This window comes from Balaenoptera ricei, chromosome 18, assembly GCF_028023285.1.
Source record: "Balaenoptera ricei isolate mBalRic1 chromosome 18, mBalRic1.hap2, whole genome shotgun sequence".
Lineage (NCBI taxonomy): Eukaryota > Metazoa > Chordata > Mammalia > Artiodactyla > Balaenopteridae > Balaenoptera > Balaenoptera ricei.
Genome location: NC_082656.1, coordinates 55,416,226 through 55,442,500, shown reverse-complemented (window position 1 = coordinate 55,442,500; position 26,275 = coordinate 55,416,226). Strand labels below are relative to the sequence as shown.

General features: G+C 37.7%; 1 long non-coding RNA gene across 2 annotated transcripts in view; it reads right to left on the bottom strand.

The window, feature by feature from the left end:
• Nucleotides 1–17,107: 17,107 nt before the first annotated feature.
• LOC132352364 (uncharacterized) overlaps nt 17,108–26,275 on the bottom strand; it is an 88,293-nt gene continuing 79,125 nt past the window's right edge. For both annotated transcript variants that reach the window (XR_009498690.1, XR_009498691.1), the window contains exons 3-4: nt 18,819–18,984; nt 17,108–17,438 (exon numbers count right to left, since the gene is read on the bottom strand). This is a non-coding gene — a long non-coding RNA (uncharacterized LOC132352364). The remainder of the gene's footprint in view (nt 17,439–18,818; nt 18,985–26,275) is intronic.

Below are 26,275 nucleotides of genomic sequence, written 5' to 3'. Positions count from 1 at the left end.
ATGGTTTTTATTCACTAATTTGATAATATGGTGTATCACATTGATTGATTTGCATATATTGAAGAATCCTTGCATCCCTGGAATAAATCCCACTTGATCATGGTGTATGATCCTTTTAATGTGTTGTTGGATTCTTTTTGCTGGTATTTTGTTGAGGATTTTCGCATCTATATTCATCAGTGATATTGGTGTGTAATTTTCTTTTTTTGTAGTATCTTTGTCTGGGTTTGGTGTCAGGGTGATGGTGACCTCATAGAATGAGTTTGGGAGTGTTCCTTCCTCTGCAATTTTTTGGAAAAGTTTGAAAAGGATGGTGTTAGCTCTTCTCTAAATGTTTGATAGAATTCACCTGTGAAGCCATCTGGTCCTGGACTTTTGTTTGTTGGAAGATTTTTAGTCACAGTTTCAATTTCATTACTTGTGATTGGTCTGTTCATATTTTCTGTTTCTTCCTGGTTCAGTCTTGGAAGGTTATACCTTTCTAAGAATTTGTCCATTTCTTCCAGGTTGTCCATTTTATTGGCATAGAGTAGCTTGTAGTAGTCTCTTAGGACGCTTTGTATTTCTGTGGCGTCTGTTGTAACTTCTCCTGTTTCATTTCTAATTTTATTAATTTGAGTCCTCTCCCTCTTTTTCTTGATGAGTCTGGCTAATGGTTTATCAATTTTGTTTATCTTCTCAAAGAACCAGCTTTTAGTTTTATTGATCTTTGCTATTGTTTTCTTTGTTTCTATTTCATTTACTTCCACTCTGATCTTTATGATTTCTTTCCTTCTGCTAACTTTGGCTTTTGTTTGTTTTTCTTTCTCTAGTTCCTTTAGGTGTAAGGTTAGATTGTTTATTTGAGATTTTTCTTGTTTCTTGAGGTAGGCTTGTATAGCTATAAACTTCCCTCTTAGAACTGCTTATGCTGCATCCCATAGGTTTTGGATCGTCGTGTTTTCATTGTCATTTGTTTCTAGGTATTTTTTGATTTCCTCTTTGATTTCTTCAGTGATCTCTTGGTTATTTAGTAACGTATTGTTTATCCTCCACGTGTTTGTGTTTTTTACGTTTTTTCCCCTGTAATTCATTTCTAATCTCATAGCGTTGTGGTCCGAAAAGATGCTTGATATGATTTCAATTTTCTTAAATTTACTGAGGCTTGATTTGTGACCCAAGATGTGATGTATCCTGGAGAATGTTCCATGCACACTTGAGAAGAACGTGTAATCTGCTGTTTTTGGATGGAATGACCTATAAAGATCAATTAAATCTATCTGGTCTATTGTGTCATTTAAAGCTTCTGTTTCCTTATTTATCTTCATTTTGGATGATCTGTCCATTGGTGTAAGTGAGGTGTTAAAGTCCCCCACTATTATTGTGTTACTGTCGATTTCCTGTTTTATAGCTGTTAGCAGTTGCCTTATGTATTGAGGTGCTCCTATGTTGGGTGCATATATATTTATAATTGTTATATCTTCTTCTTGGATTGATCCCTTGATCATTATGTAGTGTCCTTCCTTGTCTCTTGTAACAGTCCTTATTTTAAAGTCTATTTTACCTGATATGAGTATTGCTACTCCAGCTTTCTTTTGATTTCCATTTGCATGGAATATCTTTTCCATCCCCTCACTTTCAGTCTGTATGTGTCCCTAGGTCTGAAATGGGTCTCTTGTGGACAGCATATATATGGGTCTTGTTTTTGTATCCATTCAGCAAGCTTGTGTCTTTTGGTTGGAGCATTTAATCCATTCACGTTTAAGGTAATTATTGATATGTATGTTCCTATGACCATTTTCTTAATTGTTTTGGGTTTGTTTTTGTAGGTCCTTTTCTTCTCTTGTGTTTCCCACTTAGAGAAGTTCCTTTAACATTTTTTGTAGAGCTGGTTTGGTGGTGCTGAATTCTCTTAGCTTTTCCTTGTCTGTAAAGCTTTTGATTTCTCCATCAAATCTGAATGAGATGTTTGCCGGGCAGAGTAATCTTGGTTGTATGTTATTCCCTTTCATCACTTTAAGTATGTCATGCCACTCCCTTCTGGTTTGTAGAGTTTCTGCTGAGAAATCAGCTGTTAACCTTATGGGAGTTCCCTTGTATATTTTTTGTCTTTTTTCCCTTGCTGCTTTCAATAATTTTTCTTTGTCTTTAATTTTTGCCAGTTTGATTACCATGTGTCTCAGCGTGTTTCTCCTTGGATTTATCCTGTCTGGAACTCTCTGCGCTTCCTGGACTTGGGTGGCTATTTCCTCTCCCATGTTAGGGAAATTTTCGACTATAATCTCTTCAAATATTTTCTCTGGTCCTTTCTCTCTTCTCCTTCTGGGACCCCCATAATGCGAATATTGTTGTGTTTAATGTTGTCCCAGAAGTCTCTTAGGCTGTCTTCATTTCTTTTTATTCTTGTTTCTTTTTTCTGTTCCACAGCAGTGAATTCCACCATTCTGTCTTCCAGGTCACTTATCCGTTCTTCTGCCTCAGTTATTCTGCTATTGATTCCTTCTAGTGTAGTTTTCATTTCAGTTATTGTATTGGTCATCTCTGTTTGTTTGTTCTTTAATTCTTCTAGGTCTTTGTTAAACATTTCTTGCATCTTCTTGATCTTTGCCTCCATTCTTTTTCTGAGGTCCTGGATCATCTTCACTATCATTATTCTGAATTCTTTTTCTGGAAGCTTTGCCTATCTCCACTTCATTTAGTTGTTTTTCTGAGGTTTTATCTTGTTCCTTCATCTGGTACATAACCCTCTGCCTTTTCATCTTGTCTATCTTTCTGTGAATGTGGTTTTTGTTCCACAGGCTGCAGGACTGTAGTTCTTCTTGCTTCTGCTGTCTGCCCTCTGGTGGATGAGGCTATCTAAGGGGCTTGTGCAAGTTTCCTGCTAGTGTTGGAGGGTCTCCTGCAGAGGCGGCGGTTGGCTGTGTGTTGTCTTGAGGACAAGGATACTGGCAGCAGAAGTTCTGGAAAGTACTCCTTGGCGTGAGCCTTCCCAGAGTCCGCCATTAGCTCCACTAAAAAGAGAACTCTTCTTAATATTTATTGTGGTGAGACTCTGTTGGCAGTGAGTTCTCTCACCTTTTTATATCTGAAAAAGAATTTTTTTTTAATCTTCATTTTTGAAAATTATTTTGATTTGGTATAGAAATCTAGGCTTACAGGTTTGTTTTTTGTTTTTTTTTTCCTGTCAGTATTTTAATTATTATTCCACTGTCATTTACATTGTTTCTAGCTACAGTGTGCTTATCTTTGTTTCTCTACATGTAATATGTGTGTTTCTCTCTGCCTACTTTTAAGACTTTTCTGTATGACTGCTTTTGAGCAATTTTATTATGATGTGCATTGATGTAGTTTTCTTTATGTTTCTTATGCCTGGGCTTCATTGTGATCCTTTCATCTATAAATTTATAATTAATCATCAAGTTTGGGAAACTTTTGGCCATTACTTCTTCAAATATTTTTTCTGTCTCCTGCTCTGTACTCTTCTTAAGGGATTCCAATTATGTGTATATTAAGCCACTTGAAGTTGTCCTGCAGTTCACTAAGGCTCTGTTTGTTTTTTTTGTTGTTTTGTACTAATTCTCTCTTCTCTCTGGTTTTCATTTTGGATAGTTTATGTTGGTATGTCTTCAAGTTTACTCATATTTTTTTTTCCAGTGTCTAATAGTTATTAATCCCATCCAATATAATTTTTGCTTAACACATATAAGTTTCATCTCTGGAAGTTTTATTTAGGTCCTTTTTATGTCTCTACACAACTTTTTGAACATACGGAACACAGTTATAATAATTGTTTTGAAGTTTTTGTTTGCTAGATCAAGCATCTGTGTCATTTCTGGGTTAGTTTCAACTGATTGAATTATCTCCGCATTATGAATGGAATTTTCCTGCTTTTTTGCATGCCTGGTAAATTTTTTATTTGATTCAGGGCACTTTGAATTTTGCTTTATTGAATGCTGGGCATTTTGTGTACCCAAAAACAGTTACGAGCTCTATCTGGGATCTAATTAGGTTACTTGGAAACAGTTTGATCACTTTGGTCTCATTTTAAAAATTTGTTGGGTAAAACTGAAGCAGTGCTCAGTCTAGGGCTCTTTATTCCGAATTACTGAGGCAAGATTCTTCTCTATACTTTACCAAATGTCCTTTAAATTTTGGGACTTTTCACTTAGCTTAGTGGGACAGACACTATTCTCAGCCCTCTATAAGCGTCAGGCACTGTTACTTCTAATCCTTCTGAGTGGTTCAAGAGCTCCAGCCTCCAGTAGTTTCCCCACATGCATAGGCAGAATTCTGCTGAATACTCGAGGGGGGTCCTCTGCAGAACTCCAGAGTTCTGTCTGTACAGCTCTCTCCTTTCAGGTTGTCTATCCTGCAGTGTCTAGCTACCTTGGTCTCCCAGGACTATCAGTTCCATCTCCTGAACTCAGGGAGCCTGCTGGGTTCTGCTTGGGTTCCCCCTCCCTGCACCATAGCTTGGAAACTCTCTCAAGGCAGTAATCTCAGACAACCATAGGATTCACCTTATTTGTTTCTTGTCTCACATATATCAGTGTCCCTTGATATCTGATATCTAGTGTCTTGAAAACCATTGTTTCTTATATTTTGTTCATTTTTTAAAGTTGGTTCAGGTGGGATGTTAAATATAGTCCCTGTTATTCCACCTTGGCTGAAAAGTGGAAGTCTAGTGTTCTCACTAAGTTTTTCATTTCAATTATAACTTTTTCTCCTAGAATACCTATTGGCTAATTTTCAAATAATCCTGATTCTTTTTTTTCTTCATCTTTTCTTATTTCTTGATCACTTTAATATTTGCTCATTAAACATTTCAAACACTCTAATTTTATATTCTAATAAATCACTTATTTGATATTACTAAGGTGCTGTTTCTCTTTTAGCTGTTCCAGTTGACTCCCCTTTATGGTAGCTTCTTTCTTTATGTGTTTTGTAATTTTTAAAAAATTAATCAACTTTATTTTTTAGACTTATAAAAAAAAAATGAGAAGTACAGTGAATTCCCATATGCCTCCTCCCCTGCGCACACACACAGTTTCCCCTGTTATTCACATTATACATTAGTGTGGTGCATTTGCTATAATTGATTAAAAACAATGTTGTTACATTATTATTAACTAAAATCCATAGTTTATATTAGGGTGCACTCTGTATTACGTAGTTCTATGGATTTTGATAAACGTATAATGTCATATATCCATCATTTCAGTATTACACAGAATAGTTTCACTGTCTTAAAAATCCTCTGGGGCTTCCCTGGTGGTGCAGTGGTTGAGAATCTGCCTGCTAATGCAGGGGACGCGGGTTCGGGCCCTGGTCTGGGAGGATCCCACATGCCGCGGAGCGACTGGGCCCGTGGGCCATGGCTACTGAGCCTGCACGTCTGGAACCTGTGCCCCGCAACGGGAGGGGCCGCGATAGTGAAAGGCCCGCGCACTGCGATGAAGAGCGGCCCCCGCTTGCCGCAGCTAGAGAGCCCTCGCACGAAGCGTAGACCCAACACAGCCAAAAATAAATAAATAAATAAATAAATCAATCAATCCTCTGTGCTCCACCACTCATCACTCCTCCTCCCTCCCCCTGAATCTCTATCACTAATGTTTTACTATCTCTTTTGCACTTGTCTATTCCAGAATGTTACATTGTTGAAATTATCAATATATACTAGTGCATAGACTTTTCAGTCTGGCCTCTTTCGTTTACAGTATGCTTTTTAAAACTTTTTTGGATTTTTTAAAATTTTACTGAAGTACATGTATTCTTTTAAGATTTCTCCATGTCCCTTAATGGATCAATAGCTCATTTCTTTTCATCACTGAATACTCTATTGTAGAAATGTATCACAGTTTGTTTATCCATTTTGGTTGCTTCCAAGTTTTGGCAATGACAATTCAAGCTGCTATAAACATCTGTATGCAGGTTTTTGTGTGAATATAAGTTTTCAACCCATTTGGGTAAATACCTAGGAATGTCATTGCTGGATCATATGGTATGACTATGTTAAGCTTTGTATGAAACTCCCAAACTGTCTTGCAAAGTTTCTAAACCATTTTGCATTCCCACCAACTATGAATGAGAATCCCTGTTGCTCCACATTCTCCTCATCATTTGGTGTTGTCAATGTTTGGATTTTTGCCAATATAATAGGTGTGTAGTGGTATCTCGTTGTTTTAATTTGCAGTTCCCTAGTGACATATGATATGGAGCATCTCTTCATAGCTATTATATTTGACATCCATGTATTTTCTTTGATGAGGTGCCTATTCAGATCTTTTGCCCATTTTTAATTGCATTAGTTGTTCTCTTAGTGTTGAATTTTAACAGTTCTTTGTATATTTTAGATATGAATACTAATTTTTTATTATAACCTGATGATTTCTATGTAGGGATGCTGTGAGGTCTAGGCTAAACATGTATCACTGTTGACTGGAACTGTGTTTGCTTCGTTTATACTGCATAGGGCACTAGTAATCCCTGGTCACATCAAATTAATTTCTTAGCTTAATGTTATCTAGATATGTCTGTTATAGTAAATTCAAATACTAAACTTGAATGAGGGCAGTCAGTACTTGCAGGTTCTTGGCGAAACTTTTTGTCTTATCCTGAGCTGACATGGACACTGATACAATATCCCTGCCATTTCTCTATTGCAACAGATGAGCTTTCTGGTCTACCCTGTCACTAAGGATACAACTTTTCAAGACCTTCAACTTTATGCTGGGAACTCAATTTTGATGTCCTTCTTGCTTGAGCTCAAGGCCTTATTTCCTAAGCCCACTGAGCTATTAAAACCCAAACCTCAAGAAGTAACAAAAAAAAAAAACCCCAAACCTCTAAGTAAGGTAAACCTCAAATTTTACCAGGATAACTGCAGCCTCATGTTCAACTTGAGTTATCACTTTTGTTTTCAAACCCTCTTAGATTTTTGGCTTTGAGGATTTCTCCAACTTCATCTGGAGTTCAGCTATGAAATTCAAAGAATAGTTTTGTTATGTGTATTCTTCATCTCTAGATTTTTTGAGTTTTAAAATTATGTTTGATCTCTATATTGCCAAAAACAGAAGCTCACATTGTTTTTTTCTTTAAAAATATAATTCTCTTATAGGTAAGAAAGATTCTTGTTTAATCTTTTTTTAAATATAGATTTATTTATTTATTTATGACTGTGTTGGGTCTTCATTGCTGCACGCAGTGTTTCTCTAGTTGTGGCGAGTGGGGGCTACTCTTAATTGCGATGCGCGGGCTTCTCATTGTGGTGGCTTCTCTTGTTGTGGAGCACAGGCTCTAGGTGCATGGCCTTCAGTAGTTGCAGCACGCAGGCTCAGTAGTTGTGGCACATGGGCTCTAGAGTGCAGGCTCAGTAGTTGTGGCACATGGGTTTAGTTGCTCCGCGCATGTGGAATCTTCCTGGACCAGGGCTTGGACCCGTGTCCCCTGCATTGGCAAGTGGATTCTTAACCACTGTGCCACCAGGGAAGCCCTCACATTGTGTTTTAACAGCATGATTTCAACAAAATCATGTTTGATTTTTTACAAAGCAAATGGCCTATCCAAATATCAGCTGGTTGTCTCTAAGAAGGGATTAATTGGGCTCTATTTAAGACAATAATATTTTTCTTGTTAATCTCTCTTGAGGGTGGGACCTAGATCTGATTTCTCTGTGTATACCTCCACAATCCTTACACAGAGTAGGCGTTCAATACAGGTTGGTTGAATACAGATTTTCTAAAATTGAATGATGAAATAAATGAATGATGTGGCTGACCATTCATATAGCTAAGTGTAATATACCCTCATGAAAAGATTCACTTCTAAGCCGAGAGGTTGAATTTTTAGTAATAATTAAAAATGCAGCCTTCAAATACAGCTGAGCATTTCTATTTGGGGAAGGGCTTGTAAGGCTCAGGAACAACGTTATATATTAATTTTCTGGAAAGGATTGGTATACAACTACCATACAGGTGTTTCCTGTTGAGATTCCAAGTTCCCATGCAAGAACTCAGAGGACAGCTGAGAACAAAACTTAGCCCACTTAATTACATTTGCCCAGTATGCTGCATGAAAAGTCATTGACCAAAAATAACATGTTTAAGTAATGTTCAAGTTGAGATACAAACCAGCAGCCGTCCGGAAATTCAAAATTAAATCTGATCTCCACCCTTCACTTGTCTCATTGTGCCCAGGCAGCACCAAGGTCAGAAATTAACTGGAGACACTACAAGACACACAGCCTGCAATATTTCAGCTAAGTGAGGTCACAAGGAAAACTTAGTTAGGCCTTATTAGAGGAGTTTACAGGAGAACATTACTGTGAATATGAAATTAGAAACTTGCCTTGATGGATGTATCACCTACCCAAGGTAATTTGTTGGGAATAATTTGAAAATGTAAGTGAACATAATTAAGCTTCTGTTTTATGGTGTCTGGTCATTTGTCTCCAGGTGCACTTGTCTCTGTAGATTTGACACTGCAAAGGCCCAAAATACAATGAGACACATTTCAGTCACTCAGTTTTAAGTTACTATTTGGGCATCTGTGAATTAAAAGAGGCCCTTAGAATTGACAGTACAGATGCAATGAACACTTTTATCCATATTTTTTTCTTTGGTAGAACCATAGATGTATGATAAAATTTCAATAGTAATATCACCATGAAAATCAGTTGTATACTGCATGTTCCATATTCCATACCACAGTGAAGCCCTTGGACATGCGTCCCCCCCAAAAAATGAAGTCACACTCAGCTGGGATTATAAATGCCTACCTGCTTGCTAAAATATGCAGGCGAAAGTATTCTCTTGATTTTAGACTATCCTTTAGGTATTTGTATTGGTACTTTCCTTTTAAGAGTCTCTCTAATTCCAGGACAAACTCATTAATTTCTTTCAATTTTACTAGAGACACTTTTGCTTAGTGTTAATTAAGCTATTTTCTTTAATTAAAGAAAATATATCTTTTTTGAGATTAAGGAAAACAATAAAAGAGAAACAGCTATAGAAAGTCAGATAGTACCAGGAATTTGAGATTTTTCATTTAATGCTTAACCATCTATGGTATACTAATTGAAGAATATAATTTAATTTATACTAAAGATTCCAATCATATGCATCAAGATTGGAACCAAAGATAAATATATCATTAACTTAGAATAGCTAAGATTTCCTCAGTTATAATTTATTTTTGTTTCATTACAGAATTTAAACTAGAAATAAATTATTTTGAATTTAAACTATATTTATTTACATTTAATTACTATATCCCACATTGTTCCAAAAATAGATTTATGGAACTTTTAAAAAGGACACACTACTAATTGATAGTCATAGTTACAATGTGTCTTTCAAAGCGACATTAAACATTTCCAACCCATTCTGCTCCAATTTGCAACTATTCAAGGGTATTGCCACTGCCTATATTTCTTGGTATGGAAAAGGTGAAGCTAACCAGAAAAAAAGTACAGTAAATTAAATAGTCCATTAAGACTGATATTATGTAAGAAAATATGTTTTATCACTCTACAAGATTTTAAAAAATAAATCTAAACTTCTTTTGGCATCAGTCTGTTGTTTTACTTTTTACATTACACGTATGGGTTTGAATTCCTGGATCACTGTGTTTGTTCTTTTCTCATGAGATCTGGGAGAAGGACGCATTATGAGGCTATGCTGTGTTGCCAGGCACATGGGTTCAGTATTCAGACATTCCAGTTCAGTTCTCCGACTTTTCTATTAAATTTTTGTCAATTGCCTTCTATGCGTCCAAACAGCAGACAAGTACATAGTGATAAACTCTACTGAAATGACTATCCCTCACTACCAGGGAATTGCATAAGAACAATTCTGTATTCATCATTTTCAGGCACAAAGGAGGAACAAAAGCCCACCCCAAAAGTGACCTGCTGCACAAAATACCTTTTGTTATCAATTTAAGTGGTCTTCTGAATCCTCAAACCACTCATTGATAGATTTTCTTTTTCCCACATACATAATTTATGTCATCTAATTAATTTTTCATAAGTTAAACAACTGTTAATATTAGTTCCTGGCCATCGTGAATGGCAAAAATTAATTTTTTTCTCCAAATCCACTTGAGAGGCACTCTTTCCTTTCTTCAATACTGTACAGAGCAGAGACTTAAAATCTCTGTAGCCTTCAGTGCAGGAGCAGTCGTCAGGGTCCTTGTGCAGACAAAAGCTTCCACACTGCGAGCAAGTCTTAGCAGAAGATTGCTTAAGGGGAAATCCTAACCCACATGATATATCACTGACCTTTCTCCTCTGTCCTTGTTACACAGAGAACAGAACCCCTCCTCTGTCTCCGTTTATAAAGTATCTGACAGTGACTGATAGTTTTATTTTTTCATAGCTGTCATTGCATTAAAATGTGGTTGCTGTTACACGGAGTATTGGAGAACACAGCGCGAGTCTGAAAGGAGCGGGAAGAGATTTACACAAAACCTTCATCTGTTGGGATGCGTTAAGATCCGCTATCTCCAATTATGAATAACTTTTATTTTTATTTTTTTAATGCATCTTTATTGGAGTATAATTGCTTCACAATACTGTGTTAGTTTCTGTTGTACAACAAAGTGAATCCGCCACATGCATACTTGTATCCCCGTATCCCCTCCCTCTTGAGCCTCCCTCCCACCCTCCCTATCCCACCCCTCTAGGTCATCATGAGTAACTTTTAAACTCGTAATACATAACAAGAATGAGGAACAATCATACACTAAAACAAACAGATATTTGAAATGCAAACTTGGGCTGCTCTGGCCCATAGATGGAAGAGGGAGATTAGACATGGGACAGCACCAAGAGGCTTGGATGACTTTTCTCTTTACATGTAGGTCAGAGATAGGACTAGAACCCCCAGTTTGGGATCAGATGAGGGGCTAGCATGAAAAAAAGGGCCTGGTCTCAAAAGAGTGGAATAGAAACCCACTCAGTCTTAAAATATGTGATTATAAAGTATAATACAAAAAGACTTCCACTCCCACCTCTTTTTCTAAAGTCACAAAATCCAATTGACGCCCTTTTTATGTCTCTAGAATCTGTCCACTTCTTCCACATCCACAGCCAGTACCCTAGCTTGGCCATCAGTATATCTTCCTGGATTCCTTCCACCACTGGTAATGGGACAGCCCACCTCCACTTTCCCTACGTACAGCAGGAGTCATCTTCCTACCACACAAACCAAACGTGTTGCTTTCCTGCTTAAAATCCTTTCTTAGCTCCCCATTGCTCCTAGGATGAAGTCTAAAGTTCTTAACAAGGCATGTAAGGTCCATGGCTTATAAGGTACCTGGCTTGTGCTTACAGCTCCAGCTCCAATGCCCTGCACTGTACCTGCAACCCCTGCTGTACTCTCGTCTGGAAAACTTCCTGAACTCTGCTTGGCCAGCTGTTCAGCAGCACTGGGGCTCCGACATAGACAGGTTTTTGGAGAGGCTTTCTCACCTCCTCAGTCTGGGTTGGCTGCGTCTGCCATCTGTTTCCTTATCATCCTTTTTGCTCTCACCCTGCATTATAAATGTCACTTAAGTTGCTACTTGTCTGTTTTACTCACTAGACCTAATGTTCTTTGTGGTCAGGGATCGTGTTCACAGTACAGTGCCTGAGCTTTGAACAGCGCCTGACCCATAGTCGGTTCTCATCAAATATGGACGGAGGGGAGGAGGGGACAAAGGAGAGAGTGAGTCTGGCAGACCAGCCTGGAGAAATCAAAACGAAATCATGTTAAGGTGATACCTACCCTTTCAGAGAAGGCTCAATCTATCAGGAAATAAAACCCAAAGGAAAAGCAAATAATAGTATCACATTGTTATTATCAATTCTTATCATTAACATGCTTATCTGATAAAGTATATTTGAATTTATCAGACCATCATACCTCACTTTTCCTGATTCTTAAATTCCTTTCACAATAATATACAATCTTATGCTATATTCAGTATCCTGTAATAAATCATAATGGAAATGAATGTGAAAAAGAATGTATATGTATATATTTGAATGACTTTGCTATATACCTGAAACTAACACAATATTGTAAATCAACTATACTTCAATAAAATAAAGTTTTAAAACATATGTATATAATCTTGTGAATTCTTGTAAAAGTTTTTTAAGTCATTCAATATTTTTGTGTGGTATATGGGAAAGAGGTGGCCTTTAGTAAGAAAACATTTCATTTTAGGTTAGTTTACTATTAAATATTTATTACAGAGTTTACTTATAACCTTTCATAATATCCATTACTGTATAATTAAAGAAAATTATTTTTTACATTTAAGTGAGTTTGCTTATTGATTTACTTTCAATTAATTATTAAAAGAGAAAATATTACCTGTTGACCACAGATTTTGTTTATACTTGTTACATCATGTTTGTTTTGGGGGATCAAGTAATTATTAAAGTGGATGGAAATTTAGCTATGTGTTATGGGGTCAACAACAAATAAAAACTGCTTAATAAACTTGGAAATTCTTTACTTAGAGCTAAAAATTATATCGTTACTATTTTTATAACAAAATAAAGGGGTGCAAAGAGTGATCTGAAAATGACACGTTATAAGTAAAGATATACTTTATTTCTGCAAAATAAAAAGCCAAGTTGCATGTAATTTTTATATGTTTTCTTTTTATAACATGGATTTGAAGTACTAGTGACATCTTGATGTCCTATAAGAGGATTTTGATCAGATATGTGAAACTTTCAGACTATAAAGATCAAAGTTTGCAGAATTGTTACCATTTATTTTTTACACACACACACATACACACACACACTTCTTAGTTTAACACAGTGAAATTTATTTGACACTTAATAGTCCACTGTAGGTGTCCCTGATCAGCCTGCAATCTTCCATGTCGTGATACAGGGACTCAGGTTGTCTCTACCTTGTGGCCCACCATCCGCTCACGTTCATATTTGTACATTGAGAAGAGAACACCAGAATACTGTATCTGGATGATAGTGTACTTATTCTGTGCTTTTAGTAGATTTTGGATACTTCTTAAAATAACGATTTTGAGCAAATGTTAATATTGTTCATCTTACAACATTCCAGCTTAAGTCAATGATTCTATATCAATACAGACAAGTTGAAGTGCTGTGTGTCAGTTCATCATGTAACTTCCAAGTGTGTGTTGTTTCAGTGAAGGGGAAGAACAGAAGAAAGAACGAGGTCTGTGGCTGCTTGTTTCCACACAGAAGAGAAGAGCTGGTTGGACTCTTAAGACACAATCTAGTTCCACCTCCTCTGTTTCCGTAAATGAATGACTGAACCATCCTAGGCCTGCACCCTGAAAGCAGGATTCATGCACAGTTATCGTTGCATACCTTGTAGCAGTCTGTCACAGTGCCCAGCATAGCATAGGCATATTAGTTTTCTAAGAGAGAGAGAGAGAGAGGGAGGGAGACAGAGAGAGAGAGAGAGAGAGAAAAGACACATCTACCAAATGCACTATATGAACGTGAGGACCTTGACTCAAACAAACTTTGAAAAAAAATTCATAAGACAAAGAAATTTGAACACTGATAGGGACATTTGATAACATTAGGAATTAATTATTGTTCACTTTTAGGTATAAATTAGTATTCTGTTCAAAATATAAACCCTTGTCTACTGGAGATTCATATTGTAATATTTATGGATGAAATGGCATACTGTTTGCTGCAAGAAAATCTAAAGAAGTTGATGAGGTATAGAAGAAACAAAATTGGCAATGAGTTGATAATGGTTAACTGTGAGTCATGGATATATCAGATTTTACTTTACCATTTTCTCTAATTTTGTATCTATTTGAAATTTTCCATAATAATGAAGTCTTCAAACATTCGCTTGTTTCCAATTCCACTGCTCTGCCACCTAGTCAGTGCCCCCATCATCTCTTACCTGGGAGGCGTGTGAGGCAGCTTCCTGATGACATTCCCAGCATCCAGTGTTGCCCCCTACAATCTACCCTCCTCACGGCAGCTGCAGTGATCATTTAAAACTGGAATCATATCCTGTCTTCTTTACCTTGTTTTCTTTAATAACCTTACCAAAGCTTCTCATTCAATCGGAATAAAATCTAAACCCCACACTTACAAGGTCCTTTGGAACCTGGACCCCGATGATCTCTTCAAACATCCTGTGCCACTCTCCCTGATACTCTAGCCACCCTGAGGTTCTTTTTTTTTTTTTTTTTTAAATATATTTATTTACTTATTTTTGGCTGTGTTGGGTCTTCGCTGCTGCGCGCGGGCTCTCTCTAGTTGTGGCGAGAGGGGGCTATGCTTTGTTGCAGTGCGCGGGCTTCCCATTGCAGTGGCTTCTCTTTGTTGCGGAGCACGGGCCCTAGAGTGCATGAGCTTCAGTAATTGTGGCACATGGGCTCAGTAGTTGTGGCTCGCGGGCTCTAGAGCACAGGCTCAGTAGTTGTGGCGCACGGGGTTAGTTGTTCCGTGGCATGTGGGATTTTCCCGGACCAGGGCTCAAACCCTTGTCCCCTGCATTGGCAGGCGGATTCTTAACCACTGCGCCACCAGGGAAGTCCACCCTGAGGTTCTTTTTGTCCCTCAAATATGTCATGCTTGTCCCCATCTCATGGTCTTTGTCTCAGCAATCCCCTCTGCCTGAAAGGCTCTTTCTGTTGCCCTCTTTCACGCTGACTTCATTTTCTGGTTTTAGGAAGCCTTTCTCACTACCACTGAACAAAAGGAACCATTCCATCATTGCCTATCACATGACCTTGTTTTATTGCTATCACTGTATCACTGACATTTAGGTAGCTAGTTTGTTAATCCATTACCATTTTCATCCACTAAAAAGCTTTATTAGAAGAGGGACTTTTTCAATATGTGTCTAGAACAGCCACTCAACAAATTTTTGAATGAATCAATGAATTAATTTACATAGGATCTAAGTTCCCATTCCAATTCTACATTTGTATGAATCTTGCTTCAATGAGTTATGTAACTAGAAAGATTAAACATGAAAGAGTTAATCTCTCCCACTGTAAGTGAGTGACTTTGGAAATGAACCTCTCCAAGCCTCTATTATTCCTCTGTAAAATGCGGATCCTACTAGGTTGCGAGCACTGCGTAAATTATTATTCCCTCTCTTTCTCATGATGAGCCAGGCCACTGACTCCTTAACTAGTTTGCATATTCGTTCCAGCCCATTCTTCACACTGTAGCCAGGGTTATCATAAGAAAAATTAGATCATGTTATATCAGTACTTGAAAGCCTTCAACAGTTTCCTGTCATTCCTTGAGATACTCTGCTAGGTCCTGTGTGATCTGGCCTCTTTCCACATCCCCAGTCTTCTTTGTGGAATTCTTCCTGATACCTCACTGGCTCTCACATCCTCCAAGAACTGTTCTCTGTCCAGAGTACCCATTCTCTCCTCTTTCTCTAGCTCTTTCCACTCATCATTCCAATTGCAACACTTTCTCAGAGCAAGTCAGGGCCCCAGGTCTCCTAGGTGTCCTTTTCTATTGTTAATAGCACTTATCACATCTTTTAATTATATGTATATTTATATTTATTTAGGTTATAGACACCATATGATTAATATCTGTCTCACCCTTGCTATGAGATTGAGGACCATGTTGTTTTACTCACCATTGTATCCTAATACTATCACAGTACCAGGCACATTCTAGGCTCAATACATATTTATAGAATAAAGGAATGAATGAATAAATGAATCCCTATCCTATGTCCTGGCACATAGTAAGCCCTCATAAAGGAGACTTTTCTTGTTACGATGGAGATATGTAATGGTGGTAGTTCTCTTAGCATTAACCAGAAGGATCAGGTGAAGGAGGTCGTACAACCAGATCTTTGGAATTGTCTGTGTCTCATACACCCCTGTTGCAGGCAGAGAACTGGACTGGGGCTTCCCACACACTCACTGTGACCCCTGGTGCTCACACCTCTGGTTTGACAGCCTGATTCTCATTTCCTCTGTCTCTGACCCTGCCGCGGCCATCTAACTCAGCCTGCCTTAGGTTTCTTACTGCTCTCACTTCCTGTTTGCTTACTCAGTGTTATACCACATCCTGATTTCTGTGTTTGCACCTCAGCCTGGTAAACCTACAAATGACTTTTCTCTGATGACCTGCTGACTTTCTAAGGTTTAAAATGCTGCTCTAAACTCTGACTAAATGAGGTCACTACAGCTCCCTGACATGAATAATATAATGAAGTCATAGAAATGAAATACAATAGTCTCTTTTTGTAAAAATAGAATAGTAGGAATGCTTCCTGATGTCTAACACATTTACTCAATCCTGATATCACATCAGCGTGTTTCATAAAAGTATTTTATTCACACCTCTTATTTAGTGCATTAACAACAAAATTTACTGGGTTATTTCCCCACCCCCATTATGTTTGTGTTTAAACTTTATTGTCCCCCATCCACCTTACTAAATGTCCTCTTTTTTAGATTAAACACTTTTTTCAAGGTCATGTTATATTTTATCCTGGCTTCTCAGACATTAACATTGTCACTTAGTTTAGTATTATCTGAAAACTCGATGAGCAAATTCTCAGTTATATTTTCTGGCAGAATTATTCATTGAAATTACCATGAGTTAGATCAGTATGTCTGTTTAAAGTTTTGAAAATATCAGTTATGTGAAATATTTCAAATATTTGAAAATGGGATTGAACGATCTTTCAGTAATATTAAAACATTCCTTCTCTAAAAATATATCTGAGTTTGCATCCCATCAGAGACTTAAATCCAGACTAGATGAAACATAAGAAATGTTGTTTAACGAATATTCTTTCATCACCTGTAAGATTAGGTTAACTGACATACGATGTGCTTTTTATTTTCTTACATCATGATTTTATGATCCTTTATTTACAGGATCTATAGGATTTTCAGTCTGAATACAATCCATTTGTTTGTGTCCAAGTTATTTTCCTATTTAGTACATAGCAGTTTCCATCCTAATGTAGCCTCCTGATTTAACTTTCTTTTTAAATATTATTTAAAAATCTTAACTGTATGAAGGAAAATAGATGTAATATTTTAATGCTGGCTATGTACAGATTCCGCTTGAAATTTATATGGAAAGCACAAGAAAATAGCTTCTTTCACTTCAGAATGGTTGTTATGTCTTTAATAAGAAAACAAGAAATCAAATGGCATCTTGGGATGTTGTGTCTTGAAAACAGTCCGTGTTTTCATGCAAAGAGTCATCTGCTGAGGCACACAGGCAGCTGCGGACCCGTCCCACGGCTGAGAGGAGGCTTCCCGAGAATCCTGATGAGGTTACTGCCTGCAGTCCGTGGGGTAATGGCTGACCTCTGACCCTGTCTGACAGCCAGCACTCTTGTCATCCTGCTGTGCAGCAAGTCAATGAGGCTATAATTACGTTGCAGACAACGGGCTGCAATTATACATTCAAGTCCCAGAGTCTGGAAGGAGGGAGAAGATTGTGGCTGGAAGGGGATGAGGAGAAGTCAAAAAGTCACAAGACAAACCGCTTTTTGATACTTTTTCTCTTAAATAAAGCATGACTGTAATGTGTGCTCCCTGAAGAGGAGGATCAAACCGCAGTGGAGAGCAACCATTCTCTGATTCAAAACACCATGAAAAGATGACTTTTAGCAGATGGATACACCGCAGGTTATATGACTGTCTAATAAATAAAAAGAAGGACAACTATGATTCCCAGAAGTTCCTGTGCAAATGCTGTTTACTGATTCTAATTCGTTTTAATTAAACAAACAAAAATAAATTAATAAGAAGAAGGGACCAGACTGGGACTGGGAGAGATGTGGAGCATAGTCATATTTTTCTTTAATTTAATTAATTTATTTATTTATTTTTGGCTGCATTGGGTCTTTGTTGCTGCACGCGGGCTTTCTCTAGTTGCGGTGAGCAGGGGCTACTCTTCGTTGTGTGCACAGGCTTCTCATTGCGGTGGCTTCTCTTGTTGCGGAGCACAGGCTCTAGGTGTGCGGGATTCAGTAGCTGTGGCACGTGGGCTCAGTAGTTGTGGCTCACAGGCTCTAGAGCACAGGCTCAGTAGTTGTGGTGCATGGGCTTAGTTGCTCCGTGGCATGTGGGATCTTCCCGGACCAGGGCTCGAACCCGTGTCCCCTGCATTGGCAGGCGGATTCTTAACCACTGCGCCACCAAGGAAGTCCATATTTTTCTTTTTTTTTTAATGATTTTTTAAATTGAAGTATAGTTAATTTACAATGTTGTGTTAGTTTCAAGTGTACAGCAAAGTGACTCAGATAGATAGGTAGGTAGATAAATAGATAGGATATTCTCTTTTAGATTCTTTTCCATTATAGGTATTACAAGATATTGAGTATAGTTCCCTGTGCTCTACAGTATGTCCTTGTTGTTTACGTATTTTATATGTGGTAGTGTTTATATGTTAATCCCAAACTCCTAATTTATCTCCCCCCATCCCCTTTGGTAACCACAAGTTTGTTTTCTATGTCTGTGAGTCTGTTTCTGTTTTGTAAATAAGTTCATTTGTATCATTTTTTAGATTCCACATATAAGTAATATCATATGATATATGGCACACAGCCATATTTTTCGATATGTTTTTTACCAGATTGACTACTTTGTTTTCTCTATTAAATTTCTATAAAGTCTAGGAACTCTTTATTAGAGCAAGCCACAGTTATTCTGGGCAAATATCTGTAAAGCCCTATTTTCAAATATGCAAAATATTTTGCACCAGCAAATTAAGTAGGTTGAACAGCATAGAAATACCAATAGAAGTAGGTCTGCCTTTGAGACTATCTGTAACATTATTTGGCATCTTCAACCCTCTGTATCCGAAGTTATAGACTTACCACATAATTTAGAGTTCTCTTAGGAAGGAGGCAATTTGTATTTGTTGATCAAAATTCTGACATTTGCTGTTTTGTGTCTGCTTGAATGCCTCTACGGCTAAATATCCACCTCCTAATGGGGCAGCCCATGCCATCTTGAAATGGCACCATCAAAAATGTCTTCCTCCTGTTAAAACAAAAAACTGTTTTTGTTATCATCCGTAGGCCCAAACCTTCTCCTTAGTATACCAGTATCTGGCCACATTCCACTTGGAAGATCTCTTAATATTTAAAGATAGCTATAATGCTATTCTCCCCCACCAAAACATTCCTCATTTATTTTCTCTATGACAGGATTTCAGCCCTTTTAGCAATTTCATATGCACACATATCCATATGCTTTATAGCACCTAGAACTAAAAATTCCAGAGGTGTTCAATGCAATCAGTGGAAGACAGTCTGGCACTGCCCCCTTCATTGTTCTATAAATACTCTTGGGGTTTTTTTGGTTTGGTTTTGTTTTTTAATTTATTTTTGGCTGCGTTGGGTCTTCGTTGTTGTGCGCGGACTTTCTCTAGTTGTGGTGACCAGGGGCTACTCTTCGTTGCATTGCATGGGCTTCTCATGGCAGTGGCTTCTCTTGTTGCAGAGCATGGGCTGTAGGCGCGTGGGCTTCAGTAGTTGTGGCACGTGGGCTCAGTAGTTGTGGTTCTCGTGGCGCTCAGGCTTAGTTGCTCCTCGGCATGTGGGATCTTCCCAAACCAGGGATCGAACCCGTGTCCCCTGCATTGGCAGGCGGATTCTTAACCACTGCGCCACCAGGGAAGTCCCTCTATTAATACTCTTGTGATCACAGAAGTTCTCTGAGCTCCCACATCAAAGCGTTGCCTCTCTTGGAGCTGACTATAAACCAAAACCCCAAAGTCTTTTTCACACATGCTCCAGTGTGTGTGTGTGGTTTTTTTTCCACACCATCAAGCCATTAGCTCTGACCAAGTAATTAATTCTGACACTATCTACCTGGAGATAGCCTCAGGTCTCACAGGGTAAGGACTCAGTCCCACAAGACTGCCCCCACTTCCGGCTTCTGACTGGCTGTAAATCAGAGGTTCCCACAACCCCCTCTTCATCTTGAATTAATTGCTAAAGTGACTCACAGAACTCAGAAAAAACACTACTTACTAGATCACCAGTTTATTGGCTATCACTGCAGAACAGCCAGATGGAAAAGATGCATAGGGCAAGGTATGTAAGAAGTGGGGCTATGTCTCCATGCCCTCTCCCAGAAGTCTACTCTCCCAGAATCTCTGCATGTTCACCAGTTGGAAGCTCTACGGACTCCATTCTTTTGAGGTTTTATGAAGGTATCATTACATAGGCATGATTGATTAAATCACTGGCCATTGGCAATTGATTCAATCTCCAACCTCTCTCCCTCCCAGGAATTCAGAATAGGATTGAAAGTTCCAACCCTCTAATCACTTGCTTGGTTCTCCTGGCAACCATCTCGCCCCTCCATAGGTTACCTAGGAGCTTACCAAAGTTACCTCGTTAACATAACAAAAGACACCTTGATTGCTGTCACTGCTTAAGAAATTCCAAGGGTTTTAGGAGCTCTGTGCCAGGGACAAAAAACAAATATATATTTTTATTTATGAATCAGAGTCTCACATATGCTAAGCCATATACATTGTTTCTCTCAGGCGTTCTTACTTTGCTTTCTTGGACCCAAGAGCCAGTAGTTCTTACATTTATGTTTGTTAAATTGTATCTTGTTCATTTCAACTTCATAATACCAATTTTCAATATCATTCTAGATCCTGATTCTGTCATTCAAAGCCTATGTGCCCAATAAAATGTTATTAATGGAATAAATCAAGCAAAACTATAAGAAATAAAAATAAATGATTTATAGTTTAATATCAGTAAAATGATATGATATTATAATTACATCACTGGGGTATGCCCTCCATATTTCAAGGAGGATAATTCTACTTAACTAAACTAGGCTCTTCCACTAATATTATGTTAATCTAGTAGTAAGGAGTAAGGTCTTGGAGTCAAACAACTTATGTTCATATATTGGCATCCCTTTTTGCTTGTTGAGTAACTTTGGAAAAGTTTACTTACTCCCTAACCTGCAGTTTCCTCGTCTGTAAAATCAGAATATATCTCTTGTAGGTTACATTAAATATCACATTAAATATTAAATGAGATAACAGATATATTTATACAATGCCTGGCACATAGTAAGTGCTCAGTAAATGATAGCTACAACATTATTATTACTTGAACAATTTTGAATAAAATTAGTCAACTCTTTTCAAATCTATTTAATTGTTTTAAATCTAGTCCATAGTTTCCAATCTCTTTCACTAAAATCTCATAAGAAAACTTATCAAATGCTTTGCAAATGCCTCTGAGTGTTTGTCATCTGCCTGTTATATACTCTTGACTATTCAATAAGGTAAGCCCATGGAAGAGGGACATGAGTTTAGCTGGATGTGACTTCTTCCAAATGTCTTAGGAAATTCATGTGATATCCTAGTAGTTATTCCTTAAATTTTCATAGTCCTTTAAACATCCAGTCAAGATTTTGCCTAGAATGAATGTCAAATTCATATCTTTGAAATAAATAAACTTTGAAGTTTAAGTTAGGTCAGACTTTTTTCTAAATATTTATTCTCACTTATTTTTCTTTAACCAAGAAAACTTACTTACAATGACAGAAAGCAGGAAAGGAAGAGTACATGCAAAATTCTCTAATCATACATGATTCAACTTTCACAAAATTATTTTTCAACCAGATTTCTTCTTCTAGAAACCAGAGTAAGTACCCATTATGTATGAATATGCCAACTAGCAGAATTAATTTATAGATTGATTTCAGAGCAATGAATTCATCCCTAGAGGAACAAATTCCAAGACTGAAGGATATTTAATGTTATACACTCAGGTAAACATAGAAATATGTATACTAGTCATCACCAATAAACATCAAAAAATCTGAGGAAATGTTATTGTCATGTACCGGGGAAGGCATTGAGTCAGAAGATCTGGGTTTAGCCACTAACTTTCAATTAATGTTATTTCATCATGAAGCCTTGTATTTCTCATGTACAAAATGAAATGAAATGTTTGAATAAGATGGAATTGAAACAAATATTAATATTCATGACAAAATGAATAATTATGATGTAATTCCTGAAGCTCTTCCAGCTCCAGAATTTTGTCTTTGATTTTGTGGTTTTCATGAAAAAAATGACTCAGAACTCATTAAACACAAGTTAGCAGACAACTTTCATCTTGTCTAACATTGATATATCAACGTTAATGCCTGCTTAGCAAACATATCAATGGATAAAGATAGATGATTACAATAACTGTTTGAGAGCAGAGAAAAAGTGAAAAAAAATTGATTTCTTAATTGCAAAGTGTCCCTCCATTAATCTCCATTGCTCTTCTCCAGCAATTCTTTATATTTCAAGAAGTAAAATTCAATACTATCCCCTCTTGCCTTGACCTTGTCTACTTCCCTCCCCTTCCCTATGGCCACTATTTCCACCCCTAGGTGCAGAAAAATCACTATTTATGGAAAACAGTACAGTATGATTCAATGAAGATCAGGATCAAAGTAAAAATGGATGAACTGTCATGACCGTGATTTATTCAACTAAAAAGGAAAGGGGAGGGGGCATTCTGGTTGTTACTGACTGAATCCTCTATGGAAGATAATGGCCTCTTACTCTGAGAGAAAGAAAATCTCATCCATTCAGTTCATCTGACCTATAACAAACTCCAAATAAGGTATCTATGAAAACTTGCAAGGTAGGAAAAGGCCATGAACATTACAGTAGCCTAGAGGGTTCTTTGTTTTTCAGAACCCTTATAAATGCCTGGATTGAAAGTTAAATGAGAACACAGGCTCCCCCTCATGTGTGATTTAATGACATAAACACTTTAGAGCTAGGCTGGCACAAGTCAATTGTACAGTCTACAAATGTAAAGAAACAAGTAAAAAAATATGAAAACAATCCACTGGTATCAAGAATAATTGGGCAAATCACAAAATGGGTGGTGCAGATATACCAAATTTTCATTTAGGCACCCCTTGTTCATTTAATTAAGCACAGCTTGGGGGAGCACTTACTCTATATTATGCACTGTGCTATGACCTATGAAGAATTGGTAAGATAAGGGCCCTGTCCTTCAAAGCATACAACCAAAGAGCTTAGTGTCTCCTACGGAATACCACTGGCAAAACTGGCACTTACACATTACTATAAATTAGAAAAAGGCTGTTGACTTAGGCAAAGCTTTTTTGGTGGCAAGAAACAGAGATTCGCATAGTAAGTTAAGAAAAAGAGTGGAAAATACTATAAAGACTCAGTGTAACCTCTGAGACAGAGCAGTTCTCCAGAACTGAAAATCTAGCTTTTTCCCATTGTCTCTAGTTATCCTGCTTCGTGCTGAAGATCAGTTCTCTCTGCTTATCTCTCAGTTCATGTTGCCGCAAAGTAATTGCCCTATGGCTGCCTTAGCTTCGGCCCCAGAACACTAAGTTTGCATGTCCTTCAATGTCTGGCATGCACAGTTGGCCCAGATTGCTGTGTTCCAACTCCAAAATCAGGGGGGAGAGAGTATAATTGGCCCAGCTGAGCACGTGTTTCCCTATAATCCAGTCATCTGTAGTGAGGGATAGAGTCACATATTTTTAAAATCTGTCTTCAGGGGCACACCCCTGTGTGGATGACAGTTCTCCTGGAGGAAATAAGAACTGGACAGGCACCAGAAATTGTCTGAGTATCATGTCCAATCTACAACTTCTAGCAGATATCTACTTTGATAAATAACTGTTATTATATATGTATATGTAGTAGTATGCAGACTCAAGGTAGACTACACAGAATAAATCTAAGGTATAAATTGTTTAAAATAAAGTATATTTAATTTCCTCATCATATAATTTTTCAGGCTACAGCTCAAACTTGAAGTCATCTAAAGATGAAATCTCATGCATTATAAGTTACTAATGGAAACAAACTTATTCTGAAAGATTAGATTATATTTAGGAATAAGATTAACAACTGATGACGCAGATTATAGTGTTTGCACTCGTTTCAAACTCAAAATGTGTTTATGTGTTCTATAACAATGAGATTTTTTTTTCTATTCTTGAATGCTTTAATGACATATGCTGATATACTTTGTATCCCTGTGTTGACCTAAAACAAATAGAATGCCAGTTATTTCTCCAGTAAAAATGGGTTTATTCCTTATTCAGCAAGGAATTGCAATTCAGAATCTGCAACCATGGCGGTCACATGCTTTTTTCCCTGCACCGCAAGGGAAGGAGAATGCTTTTACAGAGGAAAATAAAGTTGGGAGAGCCATAGTAAACAATGATTCCAGGGCTTTTCATTGGGTGAGTCCTTGCCAGTAAAGAAGGGGAGTCTTTCTTCTTCCTGTTGGGCTCTGCTATCGTAGCAGGGCATGAGAGCTTCTGGTTTCCCAACTCTATTTAATTGAGGTTTTTGTTTATTAATTTTTTACACATGTAACCACTAATTTGAACATATCTGAATACAGTAGTTATCACAGATTATCATAATATTGTAATAACTTTTTGGGGGGCAGTGTATTTACATATCTTTCTCTCACTAGTCAGTAACCTTGAGAATAGTGCCTGTAACCTTTAAAAGCTCCGTGCTTTGTGACCACCTAGAGGGATGGGATAGGGAGGGTGGGAGGGAGACGCAAGAGGGAGGGGATATGGGGATATATGTATACGTATAGCTGATTCACTTTGTTATACAGCAGAAACTAACACACCATTGTAAAGCAATTATACTCCAATAAAGATGTTAAAAAAAAAAGAATAAACACTCTCCAGGTTAAAAAAATAAATAAATAAAATAAAATAAGCTACTATAGATAATTATGCTGGCTTATATAGACTTGTTCACTTTTTCCAAACTATGTGTTTTTCCTTATTTATCTAAAGGAGAAAGTATCCAGCAACTTCAATCATCCATGATAGCTATGATCCTAAAAGTCAGGGAGAAAAACACACCTGCCAGTTTTGGTGACACAGAAAGTTAATAAAATACATAAATTCAATGAATTTTGTTTCACTGGAGATGAGTGGAGGTGTTTTCGGTAGCGAGAAGGACCTCAGTCCTTGTCTTCTTTGAAGGAAGAATTCCCCAAAGAGACCGAGATTGCAAAGCAGGCACAGAGTTTATCAGAAGCACAGTAAGTGTGGGAAAGCACACAAAGAAGCAGTTTATTTTGGCCAGAAGCAGGAGTTACACACTTGGAGAAAAAGAGTGTGGGCATTCTTGTGAGTGAAGAGTGTGTAATAGGGGCAGTTAGGTTGTTAATACGGGGTTAATCTTCTGGGGTTTAGATGAGGGTGACTCCCCTTTTCCTTCCCCTATAATCGTGTCATCTGCAATTCCTTATCTGGGCTTCCACCAAGCTCCTTTTTTGATCTTTTCCATGAATACCTAAGTGAAAACCACAGGGGGTGTGTGAGGGAGGAGGTCAAAACGGCAATGCTAATGATATTATAAGGATATTACAATGTGGCCAAGGTTACTAGAGGATAACTTGAGACCCCCTCTGCGCATGTGTTGGGCTGGGAAATCTCCTTGACCACAAAAATGACGGAGCTGCGGGGCTGGGCTTGGCGGGGCGGGGAGGGCGGTGCTTTGTCTTTCACCCAATCAGGGCTCATAGTCCAACAGTAGTTTATCTCCAAGTCCGCGTGAAACGGGTTGCAGCAGGTCAACCCAAAGCCTATCTATCTCCTACCTCAAAGCGCATGCTCCATAGTTTTCACGGTCAAGAGTTTCTTGCTCAGATGCTATAGTTTCTGTTTCATATGCCATTCTTCAGATGCTACAAAGTTTCTGTTTTAGATGCCATTCCTCCATGCCTCATGACCTCATTAAGTGCAAAACAAGGAGGTGGCTTTGCCTTCTGCCTAATGCATATGCAGGAGACTGTCCTTGGGCCCGGACCTATCTTTCCTGCCTGAGAGGTATTTCTTCCCTGTTTTACTTATTACACCGTAGTATTATGATTCAAATTATCAGCCTTTTCAGATATTTGCACTGTATTTAAACCTGTTCTGGGTTACAGCCAGGCACTGGGGAAATTAAAAGTGTAAGCAACAGCGATAAAGATGGGGACTTGAGAATCCATATTTAAAAGTTGATTTAGAACATCTAAATTAGATTTTTCAAATGTTAATCAGATTTCACATGTTAAAATAGTTGCTAACAAATAAAAATAGCTTTAATTTTGATATTTTATTCTCCAATATATCATACCAACTATAAAATTTTAGCGATAAAAATAAATAATTTGAGAATAGGTTTGTTGTGTAGGCATTTGAGTGAACAACTCACCTGTAAATTAGTTAATGAATAAGAGGCTAGTACCAACTTTCAACAGCAGTAACTTCTTCTCTA